At 46.6% G+C, this 15,400-nt stretch overlaps 1 pseudogene; it reads right to left on the bottom strand.

Moving 5' to 3' along the window:
• Positions 1 to 1,026: 1,026 nt before the first annotated feature.
• LOC127919783 (C-terminal-binding protein 2-like) overlaps positions 1,027 to 15,400 on the bottom strand; it is a 37,158-nt pseudogene continuing 22,784 nt past the window's right edge.

Raw genomic sequence — 15,400 nt, 5'->3', positions numbered from 1 at the left:
GACCGTACCGACCAACGAGACAGTCAAAACCAAAACGTAAAGTACAAATCCGTGAAGGAACTGCTTCCTCATTCACAGTTCGGTGGTTTATTCCCAGGACTGACGGTAAATATCGTGGTGTTCCGTGTCTGATTGGTCCAAACTTCAGGTGGACGCTTGTGTGTTTTTTTTACTTGAGTTGGTTGTGAGTGTAGCTTGAGTTTCCTGTTGTTGTTTGTGTCCTCTCTACTCGTTGAGTTTGAGGAGGTGTTGAGGAGCATGTTGCTCTTCCTGTTGTTGTCCTCTCTACTGGTTGAGTTTGAGGAGGTGTTGAGGAGCATGTTGCTCTTCCTGTTGTTGTCCTCTCTACTGGTTGAGTTTGAGGAGGTGTTGAGGAGCATGTTGCTCTTCCTGTTGTTGTCCTCTCTACTGGTTGAGTTTGAGGAGGTGTTGAGGAGCATGATGCTCTTCCTGTTGTTGTCCTCTCTACTGGTTGAGTTTGAGGAGGTGTCGAGGAGCATGATGCTCTTCCTGTTGTTGTCCTCTCTACTGGTTGAGTTTGAGGAGGTGTTGAGGAGCATGTTGCTCTTCCTGTTGTTGTCCTCTCTACTGGTTGAGTTTGAGGAGGTGTTGAGGAGCATGATGCTCTTCCTGTTGTTGTCCTCTCTACTGGTTGAGTTTGAGGAGGTGTTGAGGAGCATGATGCTCTTCCTGTTGTTGTCCTCTCTACTGGTTGAGTTTGAGGAGGTGTTTAGGAGCATGATGCTCTTCCTGTTGTTGTCCTCTCTACTGGTTGAGTTTGAGGAGGTGTTGAGGAGCATGATGCTCTTCCTGTTGTTGTCCTCTCTACTGGTTGAGTTTGAGGAGGTGTTGAGGAGCATGTTGCTCTTCCTGTTGTTGTCCTCTCTACTGGTTGAGTTTGAGGAGGTGTTGAGGAGCATGATGCTCTTCCTGTTGTTGTCCTCTCTACTCGTTGAGTTTGAGGAGGTGTTGAGGAGCATGATGCTCTTCCTGTTGTTGTCCTCTCTACTCGTTGAGTTTGAGGAGGTGTTGAGGAGCATGATGCTCTTCCTGTTGTTGTCCTCTCTACTGGTTGAGTTTGAGGAGGTGTTGAGGAGCATGTTGCTCTTCCTGTTGTTGTCCTCTCTACTGGTTGAGTTTGAGGAGGTGTTGAGGAGCATGATGCTCTTCCTGTTGTTGTCCTCTCTACTGGTTGAGTTTGAGGAGGTGTTGAGGAGCATGATGCTCTTCCTGTTGTTGTCCTCTCTACTGGTTGAGTTTGAGGAGGTGCATAATGCTCTCCCTCTGCTGCCAAGGCAGCAGCTCCTCTTCCTGTGGCACTGTTGTTATTGTCCTCTCTGTTGGCTGGTTGGCTGGCTGGCTGGCTGCTATGCTGGCGGTCAGGGTGCTATTGCTCGGTAAGGTGCTCTCTGGTCTCTCCGTGACAGTGTTTGGAGGCTGGCTGGTTGGGCGAGGGGGCCTGGGAAGGGTGCGTACCAGAGGGCAGGGTATGGGCGATTGGTACCCCCTGGCACCATCCCCTCTAAGCCACCCGGGATCACCCCTGGAGCCATGCCCATCATGCCCGGTGGGTACCTAGGGAGAAGGAGGTTAGAGGTCAGGGTCAAAGGTCATCTGGCAATAGTGAAGCAGCCCAGAGCTGAAGATTCCGTTGTGACTGAGTGACGAGGACAGAGTAGTAGAAGACCTGTCTTCACCCAGAGACACACCTCTCTCTCTCTCTCTCTCTCTCTCTCATCACACTGAAACAAATATGTTCAGTGCTAACACACATATCTGGAAATTAACAAGCAAGAAGCAGATTGTCCATGTGTACGACGGGAAGTCATGTAGGTGACGTCATGCTTCCTGAACCACACACCTCCTCCTACTAGTATCAACATCTAGATCTGCTTAGTGGAGGAGGGGGTTGGTCTGTCTAATGGTAGAGGGGGTTGGTCTGTCTAATGGAAGAGGGGGTCAGTCTGTCTAATGGTAGAGGGGGTTGGTCTGTCTAATGGTAGAGGGGGTTGGTCTGTCTAATGGTAGAGGGGGTTGGTCTGTCTAATGGTATAGGGGGTTGGTCTGTCTAATGGTAGAGGGGGTCGGTCTGTCTAATGGTAGAGGGGGTTGGTCTGTCTGATGGTAGAGGGGGTCGGTCTGTCTAATGGTAGAGGGGGTTGGTCTGTCAAATGGAAGAGGGGGTCAGTCTGTCTAATGGTAGAGGGGTTGGTCTGTCTAATGGTATAGGGGTTGGTCTGTATAATGGTAGAGGGGTCGGTCTGTCTAATGGTAGAGGGGTTGGTCTGTCTGATGGTAGAGGGGGTCGGTCTGTCTGATGGTAGAGGGGGTCGGTCTGTCTGATGGTAGAGGGGTCGGGCTGTCTGATGGTAGAGGGGTTGGTCTGTCTAATGGTAGAGGGGGTTGGTCTGTCTAATGGTAGAGGGGTTGGTCTGTCTAATGGTAGAGGGGTTGGTCTGTCAAATGGTAGAGGGGGTTGGTCTGTCTAATGGTAGAGGGGGTTGGTCTGTCTAATGGTAGAGGGGGTCGGTCTGTCTAATGTTAGAGGGGGTTGGTCTGTCTAATGGTAGAGGGGGTTGGTCTGTCTAATGGTAGAGGGGGTCGGTCTGTCTAATGGAAGAGGGGGTCAGTCTGTCTAATGGTAGAGGGGTTGGTCTGTCAAATGGTAGAGGGGGTCAGTCTGTCAAATGGTAGAGGGGGTTGGTCTGTCAAATGGTAGAGGGGGTCGGTCTGTCAAATGGTAGAGGGGGTTGGTCTGTCTAATGGTAGAGGGGGTTGGTCTGTCTAATGGTAGAGGGGGTTGGTCTGTCTAATGGTAGAGGGGTTGGTCTGTCTAATGGCAGAGGGGTTGGTCTGTCTAATGGTAGAGGGGTTGGTCTGTCTAATGGAAGAGGGGGTCAGTCTGTCTAATGGTAGAGGGGGTCGGTCTGTCTGATGGTAGAGGGGGTCGGTCTGTCTGATGGTAGAGGGGTCGGTCTGTCTGATGGTAGAGGGGGTCGGTCTGTCTAATGGAAGAGGGGTTGGTCTGTCTGATGGTAGAGGGGTCGGTCTGTCTAATGGTAGAGGGGGTCGGTCTGTCTAATGGTAGAGGGGGTCGGTCTGTCTAATGGTAGAGAGGGTTGGTCTGTCTAATGGAAGAGGTGGTCGGTCTGTCTAATGGAAGAGGGGGTTGGTCTGTCTAATGGAAGAGGGGGTTGGTCTGTCTAATGGAAGAGGGGGTTGGTCTGTCTAATGGTAGAGGGGGTCGGTCTGTCTAATGGTAGAGGGGGTTGGTCTGTCTGATGGTAGAGGGGGTTGGTCTGTCTAATGGTAGAGGGGGTCGGCCTGTCTAATGGAAGGGGGTTGGTCTGTCTGATGGTAGAGGGGGTTGGTCTGTCTAATGGTAGAGGGGGTTGGTCTCTCTGATGGTAGAGGGGGTCGGTCTGTCTAATGGAAGAGGGGGTTGGTCTGTCTGATGGTAGAGGGGGTCGGTCTGTCTAATGGTAGAGGGGGTCGGCCTGTCTAATGGAAGAGGTTGGTCTGTCTGATGGTAGAAGGGGTTGGTCTGTCTAATGGTAGAGGGGGTTGGTCTGTCTGATGGTAGAGGGGGTCGGTCTGTCTAATGGAAGGGGGTTGGTCTGTCTAATGGTAGAGGGAGTCAGTCTGTCTAATGGTAGAGGGGGTCGGTCTGTCTAATGGAAGAGGGAGTTGGTCTATCTAATGATAGAGGGGGTTGGTCTGTCTAATGGTAGAGGGGTTGGTCTGTCGAATGGTAGAGGGGGTCGGTCTGTCTAATGGAAGAGGGGGTCGGTCTGTCTAATGGAAGGGGGTATTAAATCTATGCAACAAGTGTGGACTTGTTGTCGCCTTAAGCTCCACAGGGAGCACAGAGGAGTAATGGTTGAATAGAGCCCTGCGGAAGGAAGTCAAATCGACTCAGAAGTTGGTTTATTTCTACATTAAAGGAATGTTTTAAGAGAACAGACCAGAGGGCAATAACAACATTACAGTCCACAGCAAAAAGGGTGAGAAACAGGGAGGTTCTAATCATAGAAATACATTCTGTAGAATGAACGGGGAGAACAGTTCTATAGATTATATTTCTACGGTTGTAGTATATCCAGGCCTGGCAGAAAGAGGCCCCGGATCATCACACAGTATTTACCTGAGTGCCAATAGGTACTACATTTTGTCTTGAGGAACCCCGGTTGTTAGGGCGTGCAGAGTTTGGTTGGCTTGGCTGTGTGAGAGAAGCACACGGAGGTGGACAGACAGATCAGATCAACATCCAGGGAGGTCACATGGTGAAGGAGTACGAGGTTAACGCTCTATCAGGGCTCTCCAACCCTGTTACCCTGTTACCCTGTTACTAGACCCTGTTACCCTGTTACTAGACCCTGTTACCCTGTTACTAGACCCTGTTACTAGACCCTGTTACTAGACCCTGTTACCCTGTTACCCTGTTACTAGACCCTGTTACCCTGTTACTAGACCCTGTTACCCTGTTACTAGACCCTGTTACCCTGTTACTAGACCCTGTTACCCTGTTACTAGACCCTGTTACTAGACCCTGTTACCCTGTTACCCTGTTACTAGACCCTGTTACCCTGTTACTAGACCCTGTTACCCTGTTACTAGACCCTGTTACTAGACCCTGTTACCCTGTTACTAGACCCTGTTACTAGACCCTGTTACTAGACCCTGTTACTAGACCCTGTTACCCTGTTACTAGACCCTGTTACCCTGTTACTAGACCCTGTTACCCTGTTACTAGACCCTGTTACTAGACCCTGTTACCCTGTTACTAGACCCTGTTACCCTGTTACTAGACCCTGTTACCCTGTTACTAGACCCTGTTACTAGACCCTGTTACCCTGTTACTAGACCCTGTTACTAGACCCTGTTACCCTGTTACTAGACCCTGTTACCCTGTTACTAGACCCTGTTACCCTGTTACTAGACCCTGTTACTAGACCCTGTTACCCTGTTACTAGACCCTGTTACTAGACCCTGTTACTAGACCCTGTTACCCTGTTACTAGACCCTGTTACCCTGTTACCCTGTTACTAGACCCTGTTACCCTGTTACTAGATAGACCCTGTTACTAGACCCTGTTACTAGACCCTGTTACTAGACCCTGTTACCCTGTTACTAGACCCTGTTACTAGACCCTGTTACCCTGTTACTAGACCCTGTTACTACAGCTGTCCTGTTACTTGAGCTGTCCTGTTAAAATGGTATCTCTCCAGGAACAGGGTTGGAGTTAAAACCTACAGGAGGGTTTCTCTCCAGGAACAGGGTTGGAGTTAAAACCTACAGGAGGGTCTCTCTCCAGGAACAGGGTTGGAGTTAAAACCTACAGGAGGGTCTCTCTCCAGGAACAGGGTTGGAGTTAAAACCTACAGGAGGGTTTCTCTCCAGGAACAGGGTTGGAGTTAAAATCTACAGGAGGGTATCTCTCCAGGAACAGGGTTGGAGCTAAAACCTACAGGAAGGAGGGTATCTCTCCAGGAACAGGGTTGGAGCTAAAACCTACAGGAAGGAGGGTATCCCTCCAGGAACAGGTTTGGAGCTAAAACCTACAGGAAGGAGGGTATCTCTCCAGGAACAGGGTTGGAGTTAAAACCTACAGGAAGGAGGGTATCCCTCCAGGAACAGGTTTGGAGTTAAAACCTACAGGAAGGAGGGTATCTCTCCAGGAACAGGGTTGGAGTTAAAACCTACAGGAGGGTATCTCTCCAGGAACAGGGTTGGAGTTAAAACCTACAGGAAGGAGGGTATCTCTCCAGGAACAGGTTTGGAGTTAAAACCTACAGGAAGGAGGGTATCCCTCCAGGAACAGGGTTGGAGTTAAAACCTACAGGAAGGAGGGTATCCCTCCAGGAACAGGGTTGGAGTTAAAATCTACAGGAAGGAGGGTTTCTCTCCAGGAACAGGTTTGGAGTTAAAACCTACAGGAAGGAGGGTTTCTCTCCAGGAACAGGTTTGGAGTTAAAACCTACAGGAAGGAGGGTATCCGTCCAGGAACAGGGTTGGAGTTAAAACCTACAGGAAGGAGGGTATCCCTCCAGGAACAGGGTTGGAGTTAAAACCTACAGGAAGGAGGGTATCTCTCCAGGAACAGGGTTGGAGTTAAAACCTACAGGAAGGAGGGTATCTCTCCAGGAACAGGGTTGGAGTTAAAACCTACAGGAAGGAGGGTATCTCTCCAGGAACAGGGTTGGAGTTAAAACCTACAGGAGGGTATCTCTCCAGGAACAGGGTTGGAGTTAAAACCTACAGGAAGGAGGGTATCTCTCCAGGAACAGGGTTGGAGTTAAAACCTACAGGAAGGAGGGTATCCCTCCAGGAACAGGGTTGGAGTTAAAACCTACAGGAAGGAGGGTATCTCTCCAGGAACAGGGTTGGAGCTAAAACCTACAGGAAGGAGGGTATCTCTCCAGGAACAGGGTTGGAGCTAAAACCTACAGGAAGGAGGGTATCTCTCCAGGAACAGGGTTGGAGTTAAAATCTACAGGAAGGAGGGTATCCCTCCAGGAACAGGGTTGGAGTTAAAATCTACAGGAAGGAGGGTATCTCTCCAGGAACAGGGTTGGAGTTAAAACCTACAGGAAGGAGGGTATCCCTCCAGGAACAGGGTTGGAGCTAAAACCTACAGGAAGGAGGGTATCTCTCCAGGAACAGGGTTGGAGTTAAAATCTACAGGAAGGAGGGTATCCCTCCAGGAACAGGGTTGGAGTTAAAATCTACAGGAAGGAGGGTATCTCTCCAGGAACAGGGTTGGAGTTAAAACGTACAGGAAGGAGGGTATCCCTCCAGGAACAGGGTTGGAGCTAAAACCTACAGGAAGGAGGGTATCTCTCCAGGAACAGGGTTGGAGTTAAAATCTACAGGAAGGAGGGTATCTCTCCAGGAACAGGGTTGGAGTTAAAATCTACAGGAAGGAGGGTATCCCTCCAGGAACAGGGTTCTACGACATTCTAAGAAAAACATAACATTGACATCTCTATTCATGTTTTGTTTTTTTAACTGAGGGTTTCATTATCTCAAACTGTCTTTATGTGCCTGTATTTCAGAAATGTATCTGCCTGCCGTATGGACCAAGTCAAGATATCCACGACTAGCAAAATAACTGTATAAACCTATATGGCAAGTGGTGAAATGAGCAATAAAATAACATGATGTGTGTGTGTGTGTGTGTGTGTGTGTGTGTGTGTGTGTGTGTGTGTGTGTGTGTGTGTGTGTGTGTGTGTGTGTGTGTGTGTGTGTGTGTGTGTGTGTGTGTGTGTGTGTGTGTGTGTGTGTGTGTGTGTGTGTGTGTGTATGTCTGTGTGTAAGGGATAATCCTGAAGCAAAACACACACAGTAGATGTCACACTTGTCGCTGTGCTTCCTCAGCCTACCTGTAGGCGGTGCCATTGAGCTCTGGGTGGACACCTTGCTGGTCCATTACTGCCCACGGTCCTGTGGTCACAAAGAACTCCTTATTCACACAGTTTCTTAGGCTGTCAGGGATGCGGCCTGCGATGGAGAGAGGGAGGGAGAGAGAGAGAAAGTGGGGAGATGGAGGGAGGAGAGGGAGATAGATTTAGAAACGTGGAAAGAGAGAGGTAAAGACAGAGAGAGGTAAAGAGAGACAGAGGTAAAGAAAGAGACAGAGAGAGAGGTAAAGACAGAGAGAGGTAAAGACAGAGAGAGGTAAAGACAGAGAGAGGTAAAGAAAGAGACAGAGAGAGAGGTAAAGACAGAGAGAGGTAAAGACAGAGAGAGGTAAAGAGAGAGAGAGAGAGAGGTAAAGAAAGAGACAGAGAGAGAGGTAAAGACAGAGAGAGGTAAAGACAGAGAGAGAGGTAAAGACAGAGAGAGAGAGGTAAAGACAGAGAGAGAGGTAAAGACAGAGAGAGGTAAAGACAGAGAGAGGTAAAGACAGAGAGAGAGGTAAAGACAGAGAGAGAGGTAAAGACAGAGAGAGGTAAAGACAGAGAGAGAGGGGTAAAGACAGAGAGAGGTAAAGAGAGAGACAGAGAGGTAAAGAAAGAGACAGAGAGAGAGGTAAAGACAGAGAGAGAGGTAAAGACAGAGAGAGAGGTAAAGACAGAGAGAGAGGTAAAGACAGAGAGAGAGAGGTAAAGACAGAGAGAGGTAAAGAGAGAGACAGAGAGGTAAAGAAAGAGACAGAGAGAGAGGTAAAGACAGAGATAGGGTAGATGTTAGCTATGGGATGGGTAGATGTTAACTATGGGATGGGTAGATGTTAACTATGGGATGGAGAGATGTTAACTATGGGATGGGTAGATGTTAACTATGGAGAGATGTTAGCTATGGGATGGGTAGATGTTAACTATGGGATGGGTAGATGTTAACTATGGGATGGAGAGATGTTAACTATGGGATGGGTAGATGTTAACTATGGGATGGGTAGATGTTAGCTATGGGATGGAGAGATGTTAACTATGGGATGGGTAGATGTTAACTATGGGATGGGTAGATGTTAACTATGGGATGGAGAGATGTTAACTATGGGATGGGTAGATGTTAACTATGGGATGGGTAGATGTTAACTATGGGATGGGTAGATGTTAACTATGGGATGGAGAGATGTTAACTATGGGATGGGTAGATGTTAACTATGGGATGGGTAGATGTTAGCTATGGGATGGAGAGATGTTAGCTATGGGATGGGTAGATGTTAACTATGGGATGGGTAGATGTTAACTATGGGATGGGTAGATGTTAACTATGGGATGGAGAGATGTTAACTATGGGATGGGTAGATGTTAACTATGGGATGGGTAGATGTTAACTATGGGATGGAGAGATGTTAACTATGGGATGGGTAGATGTTAACTATGGGATGGGTAGATGTTAGCTATGGGATGGGTAGATGTTAACTATGGGATGGGTAGATGTTAGCTATGGGATGGGTAGATGTTAGCTATGGGATGGGTAGATGTTAACTATGGGATGGGTAGATGTTAACTATGGGATGGGTAGATGTTAGCTATGGGATGGGTAGATGTTAGCTATGGGATGGGTAGATGTTAACTATGGGATGGGTAGATGTTAGCTATGGGATGGGTAGATGTTAACTATGGGATGGGTAGATGTTAACTATGGGATGGGTAGATGTTAACTATGGGATGAGTAGATGTTAGCTTAAGAAGGAAATACATTCCATGAATTAGCTTTTAACAAGGCACACATATCAATTGAAATGCATTCCAGGTGACTAGCTCATGAAGCTGGTTGAGAGAATGCCAAGAGTGTGCAAAGCTGTCATCAAGGCAAAGGGCGTCTATTTGAAGAATCTCAAATATAAAATATATATTTGATTTGTTTTCACACTTTCGTTTGGTTACTACATGATTCCATATGTGTTATTTCATAGTTTTATTGTTTTCACTATTATTCTACAATGTAGAAATTAGTAAAAAAATAAATAAAAAACCTTGAATGAGTAGGTGTTGTAAAACCTTTGACCGGAAGTGTTGCCTAGCAACACAATCACTCATTAAAGTTGTTATTTCACAATGTGGATGTTATCTGGGAGGCAAGGGTTGGATCCCAAATGGCAACCTGTTCCCTGTATAGTGCACTACTTTATACTACAGCCCTATTCCCTATATAGTGCACTACTTTATACTACAGCCCTATTCCCTATATAGTGCACTACTTAATACTACAGCCCTATTCCCTATATAGTGCAATTCTTTATACTACAGCCCTATTCCCTGTATAGTGCACTACTTTATACTACAGCCCTATTCCCTATATAGTGCACTACTTTATACTACAGCCCTATTCCCTATATAGTGCACTACTCTATACTACAGCCCTATTCCCTATATAGTGCACTACTTTATACTACAGCCCTACTCCCTATATAGTGCACTACTTTATACTACAGCCCTATTCCCTATATAGTCCACTACTTTATACTGCAGCCCTATTCCCTATATAGTGCACTACTTTATACTACAGTCCTATTCCCTATATAGTGCACGACTTTATACTACAGCCCTATTCCCTATATAGTGCACTACTTTTTACTACAGCCCTATTCCCTATATAGTGCACTACTTTATACTACAGCCTTATTCCCTATATAGTCCAGTACTTTATACTACAGCCCTATTCCCTATATAGTCCACTACTTTATACTACAGCCCTATTCCCTATATAGTCCACTACTTTATACTACAGCCCTATTCCCTATATAGTACATTACTTTATACTACAGCCCTATTCCCTATATAGTGCAATACTTTATACTACAGCCCTATTTCATATGTAGTACACTACTCTATACTACAGCCCTATTCCCTATATAGTGCACTACTTTATACTACAGCCCTATTTCATATGTAGTGCACTACTTTATACTACAGCCCTACTCCCTATATAGTGCACTACTTTATACTACAGCCCTACTCCCTATATAGTGCACTACTTTATACTACAGCCCTATTTCATATGTAGTGCACTACTTTATACTACAGCCCTATTTCATATGTAGTGCACTACTTTATACTACAGCCCTACTCCCTATATAGTGCACTACTTTATACCACAGCCCTCTGCCCTATATAGTGCACTACTATTGACATGAAGTCTGGTTTGAAGTTGTGTACTACAACCCTGCTGGGGAACAGGGTTCCTGACTAGTGAGGTGCTGGGGAACAGGGTTCTTGACTAGTGAGGTGCTGGGGGACAGGGTTCCTGACTAGTGAGGTGCTGGGGAACAGGGTTCCTGACTAGTGAGGTGCTGGGGAACAGGGTTCCTGACTAATGAGGTGCTGGGGAACAGGGTTCCTGACTAGTGAGGTGCTGGGGAACAGGGTCCCTGACTAGTGAGGTGCTGGGGAACAGGGTTCCTGACTAGTGAGGTGCTGGGGAACAGGGTTCCTGACTAGTGAGGTGCTGGGGAACAGGGTTCCTGACTAGTGAGGTGCTGGGGAGCAGGGTTCCTGACTAGTGAGGTGCTGGGGAACAGGGTTCCTGACTAGTGAGGTGCTGGGGAACAGGGTTCCTGACTAGTGAGGTGCTGGGGAACAGGGTTCCTGACTAGTGAGGTGCTGGGGAACAGGGTTCCTGACTAGTGAGGTGCTGGGGAACAGGGTTCCTGACTAGTGAGGTGCTGGGGAACAGGGTTCCTGATTAGTGAGGTGCTGGGGAACCGGGTTCCTGACTAATGAGGTGCTGGGGAACAGGGTTCCTGATTAGTGAGGTGCTGGGAAACAGGGTTCCTGATTAGTGAGGTGCTGGGAAACAGGGTTCCTGACTAGTGAGGTGCTGGGGAACAGGGTTCCTGACTAGTGAGGTGCTGGGGAACAGGGTTCCTGACTAGTGAGGTGCTGGGGAACAGGGTTCCTGACTAGTGAGGTGCTGGGGAACAGGGTTCCTGACTAGTGAGGTGCTGGGGAACAGGGTTCCTGACTAGTGAGGTGCTGGGGAACAGGGTTCCTGACTAGTGAGGTGCTGGGAACAGGGTTCCTGACTAGTGAGGTGCTGGGGAACAGGGTTCCTGACTAGTGAGGTGCTGGGGAACAGGGTTCCTGACTAGTGAGGTGCTGGGGAACAGGGTTCCTGACTAGTGAGGTGCTGGGGAACAGGGTTCCTGACTAGTGAGGTTCTGGGGAACAGGGTTCCTGACTAGTGAGGTGCTGGGGAACAGGGTTCCTGACTAGTGAGGTGCTGGGGAACAGGGTTCCTGACTAGTGAGGTGCTGGGGAGCAGGGTTCCTGACTAGTGAGGTGCTGGGGAACAGGGTTCCTGACTAGTGAGGTGCTGGGGAACAGGGTTCCTGACTAGTGAGGTGCTGGGGAACAGGGTTCCTGACTAGTGAGGTGCTGGGGAACAGGGTTCCTGACTAGTGAGGTGCTGGGGAGCAGGGTTCCTGACTAGTGAGGTGCTGGGGAGCAGGGTTCCTGACTAGTGAGGTGCTGGGGAGCAGGGTTCCTGACTAGTGAGGTGCTGGGGAACAGGGTTCCTGACTAGTGAGGTGCTGGGGAACAGGGTTCCTGACTAGTGAGGTGCTGGGGAACAGGCATACCGCTGATGGCTCTTCGTATCTCGGTGGCAGCTGCCTCTCTCATCTCCAGAGAAGCCTGTTCACTGTACCAGGCTGTGTGTGGTGTACAGATCAGGTTGGGAGCATCCTTCAGAGGGCCTGTAGCAAAACTAGAGAGAGGGGAGGGTTGGGGGCAGGGGGGAGGGGTGGGTGTAGAGAGAACAAGTATCAGACCCAAATCAGGCAGTGGCCTCTTCATCTAATCTCCTTTCCTCATCTCCTCCTTTCATCTCCTCTCTTCATTTCCTCTCTTCATTTCCTCTCTTCATCTCCTCTCTTCATCTCCTTCCCTGATAACAGATGCTGAGACTTCCTCTCCTTCTTCTTCCCTCAGTCCTCCCAACTCACCCTCCGTGCCCTGGTCCAAGGGTTGTTTTTTTATTTTATTTTACCTTTATTTAAGCAAGTCAGTTAAGAACAAATTCTTATTTTCAATGACGGCCTAGGAACAGTGGGGTTAACTGCCTGTTCAGGGGCAGAACGACAGATTTGTACCTTGTCAGCTCGGGGGTTTGAACTCGCAACCTTCAGGTTACTAGTCCAACACTCTAACCACTAGGCTACCCTGCCGCCCCAGGGTGTGTGAAGGTGTCACTGATATGAGCCACTGTAGTGTGGGATTACAGGTCCTCCCTGACACCATAACTCCCTGACACCATAACTCCCTGACACCATAACTCCCTGACAACATATCTCCCTGACAACATAACTCCCCGACAACATATCTCCCCGACAACATATCTCCCTGACAACATAACTCCCTGACAATATCACTCCCTGACACCATAACTCCCTGACACCATAACTCCCTGACACCATAACTCCCTGACAACATAACTCCCTGACAACATAACTCCCTGACAACATATCTCCCTGACAACATATCTCCCTGACAACAGAGCTCACTGACACTGGAAGAGGTGTTACTGTCAGGTTAACTATACTGAGGTGTTACTGTCAGGTTAACTATACTGAGGTGTTACTATCAGGTTAACTATACTGAGGTGTTACTGTCAGGTTAACTATACTGAGGTGTTACTGTCAGGTTAACTATACTGAGGTGTTACTGTCAGGTTAACTATACTGAGGTGTTACTGTCAGGTTAACTATACTGAGGTGTTACTGTCAGGTTAACTATACTGAGGTGTTACTGTCAGGTTAACTATACTGAGGTGTTACTATCAGGTTAACTATACTGAGGTGTTACTATCAGGTTAACTATACTGAGGTGTTACTGTCAGGTTAACTATACTGAGGTGTTACTGTCAGGTAAACTATACTGAGGTGTTACTATCAGGTTAACTATACTGAGGTGTTACTATCAGGTAAACTATACTGAGGTGTTACTATCAGGTTAACTATACTGAGGTGTTACTATCAGGTTAACTATACTGAGGTGTTACTGTCAGGTTAACTATACTGAGGTGTTACTATCAGGTAAACTATACTGAGGTTAACTATACTGAGGTGTTACTATCAGGTTAACTATACTGAGGTGTTACTATCAGGTTAACTATACTGAGGTGTTACTATCAGGTTAACTATACTGAGGTGTTACTATCAGGTTAACTATACTGAGGTGTTACTATCAGGTAAACTATACTGAGGTTAACTATACTGAGGTGTTACTATCAGGTAAACTATACTGAGGTGTTACTATCAGGTTAACTATACTGAGGTGTTACTATCAGGTTAACTATACTGAGGTGTTACTATCAGGTTAACTATACTGAGGTGTTACTGTCAGGTTAACTATACTGAGGTGTTACTATCAGGTAAACTATACTGAGGTTAACTATACTGAGGTGTTACTGTCAGGTTAACTATACTGAGGTGTTACTATCAGGTTAACTATACTGAGGTGTTACTGTCAGGTTAACTATACTGAGGTGTTACTGTCAGGTTAACTATACTGAGGTGTTACTATCAGGTTAACTATACTGAGGTGTTACTGTCAGGTTAACTATACTGAGGTGTTACTGTCGTTAACTATACTGAGGTGTTACTATCAGGTTAACTATACTGAGGTGTTACTATCAGGTAAACTATACTGAGGTGTTACTGTCAGGTTAACTATACTGAGGTGTTACTGTCAGGTTAACTATACTGAGGTGTTACTATCAGGTTAACTATACTGAGGTGTTACTGTCAGGTTAACTATACTGAGGTGTTACTATCAGGTAAACTATACTGAGGTGTTACTGTCAGGTAAACTATACTGAGGTGTTACTATCAGGTTAACTATACTGAGGTGTTACTATCAGGTAGACTATACTGAGGTGTTACTGTCAGGTAAACTATACTGAGGTGTTACTGTCAGGTAAACTATACTGAGGTGTTACTATCAGGTTAACTATACTGAGGTGTTACTATCAGGTAGACTATACTGAGGTGTTACTGTCAGGTTAACTATACTGAGGTGTTACTATCAGGTAGACTATACTGAGGTGTTACTATCAGGTAGACTATACTGAGGTGTTACTGTCAGGTTAACTATACTGAGGTGTTACTGTCAGGTAAACTATACTGAGGTGTTACTATCAGGTTAACTATACTGAGGTGTTACTATCAGGTAGACTATACTGAGGTGTTACTATCAGGTTAACTATACTGAGGTGCTACTGTCAGGTTAACTATACTGAGGTGTTACTGTCAGGTTAACTATACTGAGGTGTTACTATCAGGTTAACTATACTGAGGTGTTACTGTCAGGTTAACTATACTGAGGTGTTACTGTCAGGTTAACTATACTGAGATGTTACTATCAGGTTAACTATACTGAGGTGTTACTGTCAGGTTAACTATACTGAGATGTTACTATCAGGTTAACTATACTGAGATGTTACTATCAGGTTAACTATACTGAGGTGTTACTGTCAGGTTAACTATACTGAGGTGTTACTGTCAGGTTAACTATACTGAGGTGTTACTATCAGGTTAACTATACTGAGGTGTTACTGTCAGGTTAACTATACTGAGGTGTTACTGTCAGGTAAACTATACTGAGGTGTTACTGTCAGGTTAACTATACTGAGGTGGTACTGTCAGGTAAACTATACTGAGGTGTTACTATCAGGTTAACTATACTGAGGTGTTACTGTCAGGTTAACTATACTGAGGTGTTACTGTCAGGTTAACTATACTGAGGTGTTACTGTCAGGTTAACTATACTGAGGTGTTACTGTCAGGTTAACTATACTGAGGTGGTACTGTCAGGTTAACTATACTGAGGTGTTACTATCAGGTTAACTATACTGAGGTGGTACTGTCAGGTTAACTATACTGAGGTGTTACTGTCAGGTTAACTATACTGAGGTGTTACTGTCAGGTTAACTATACTGAGGTGTTACT

Source organism: Oncorhynchus keta, unplaced genomic scaffold, assembly GCF_023373465.1.
Source record: "Oncorhynchus keta strain PuntledgeMale-10-30-2019 unplaced genomic scaffold, Oket_V2 Un_contig_1748_pilon_pilon, whole genome shotgun sequence".
NCBI lineage: Eukaryota > Metazoa > Chordata > Actinopteri > Salmoniformes > Salmonidae > Oncorhynchus > Oncorhynchus keta.
This window is presented reverse-complemented; position numbering and strand designations above follow the sequence as displayed.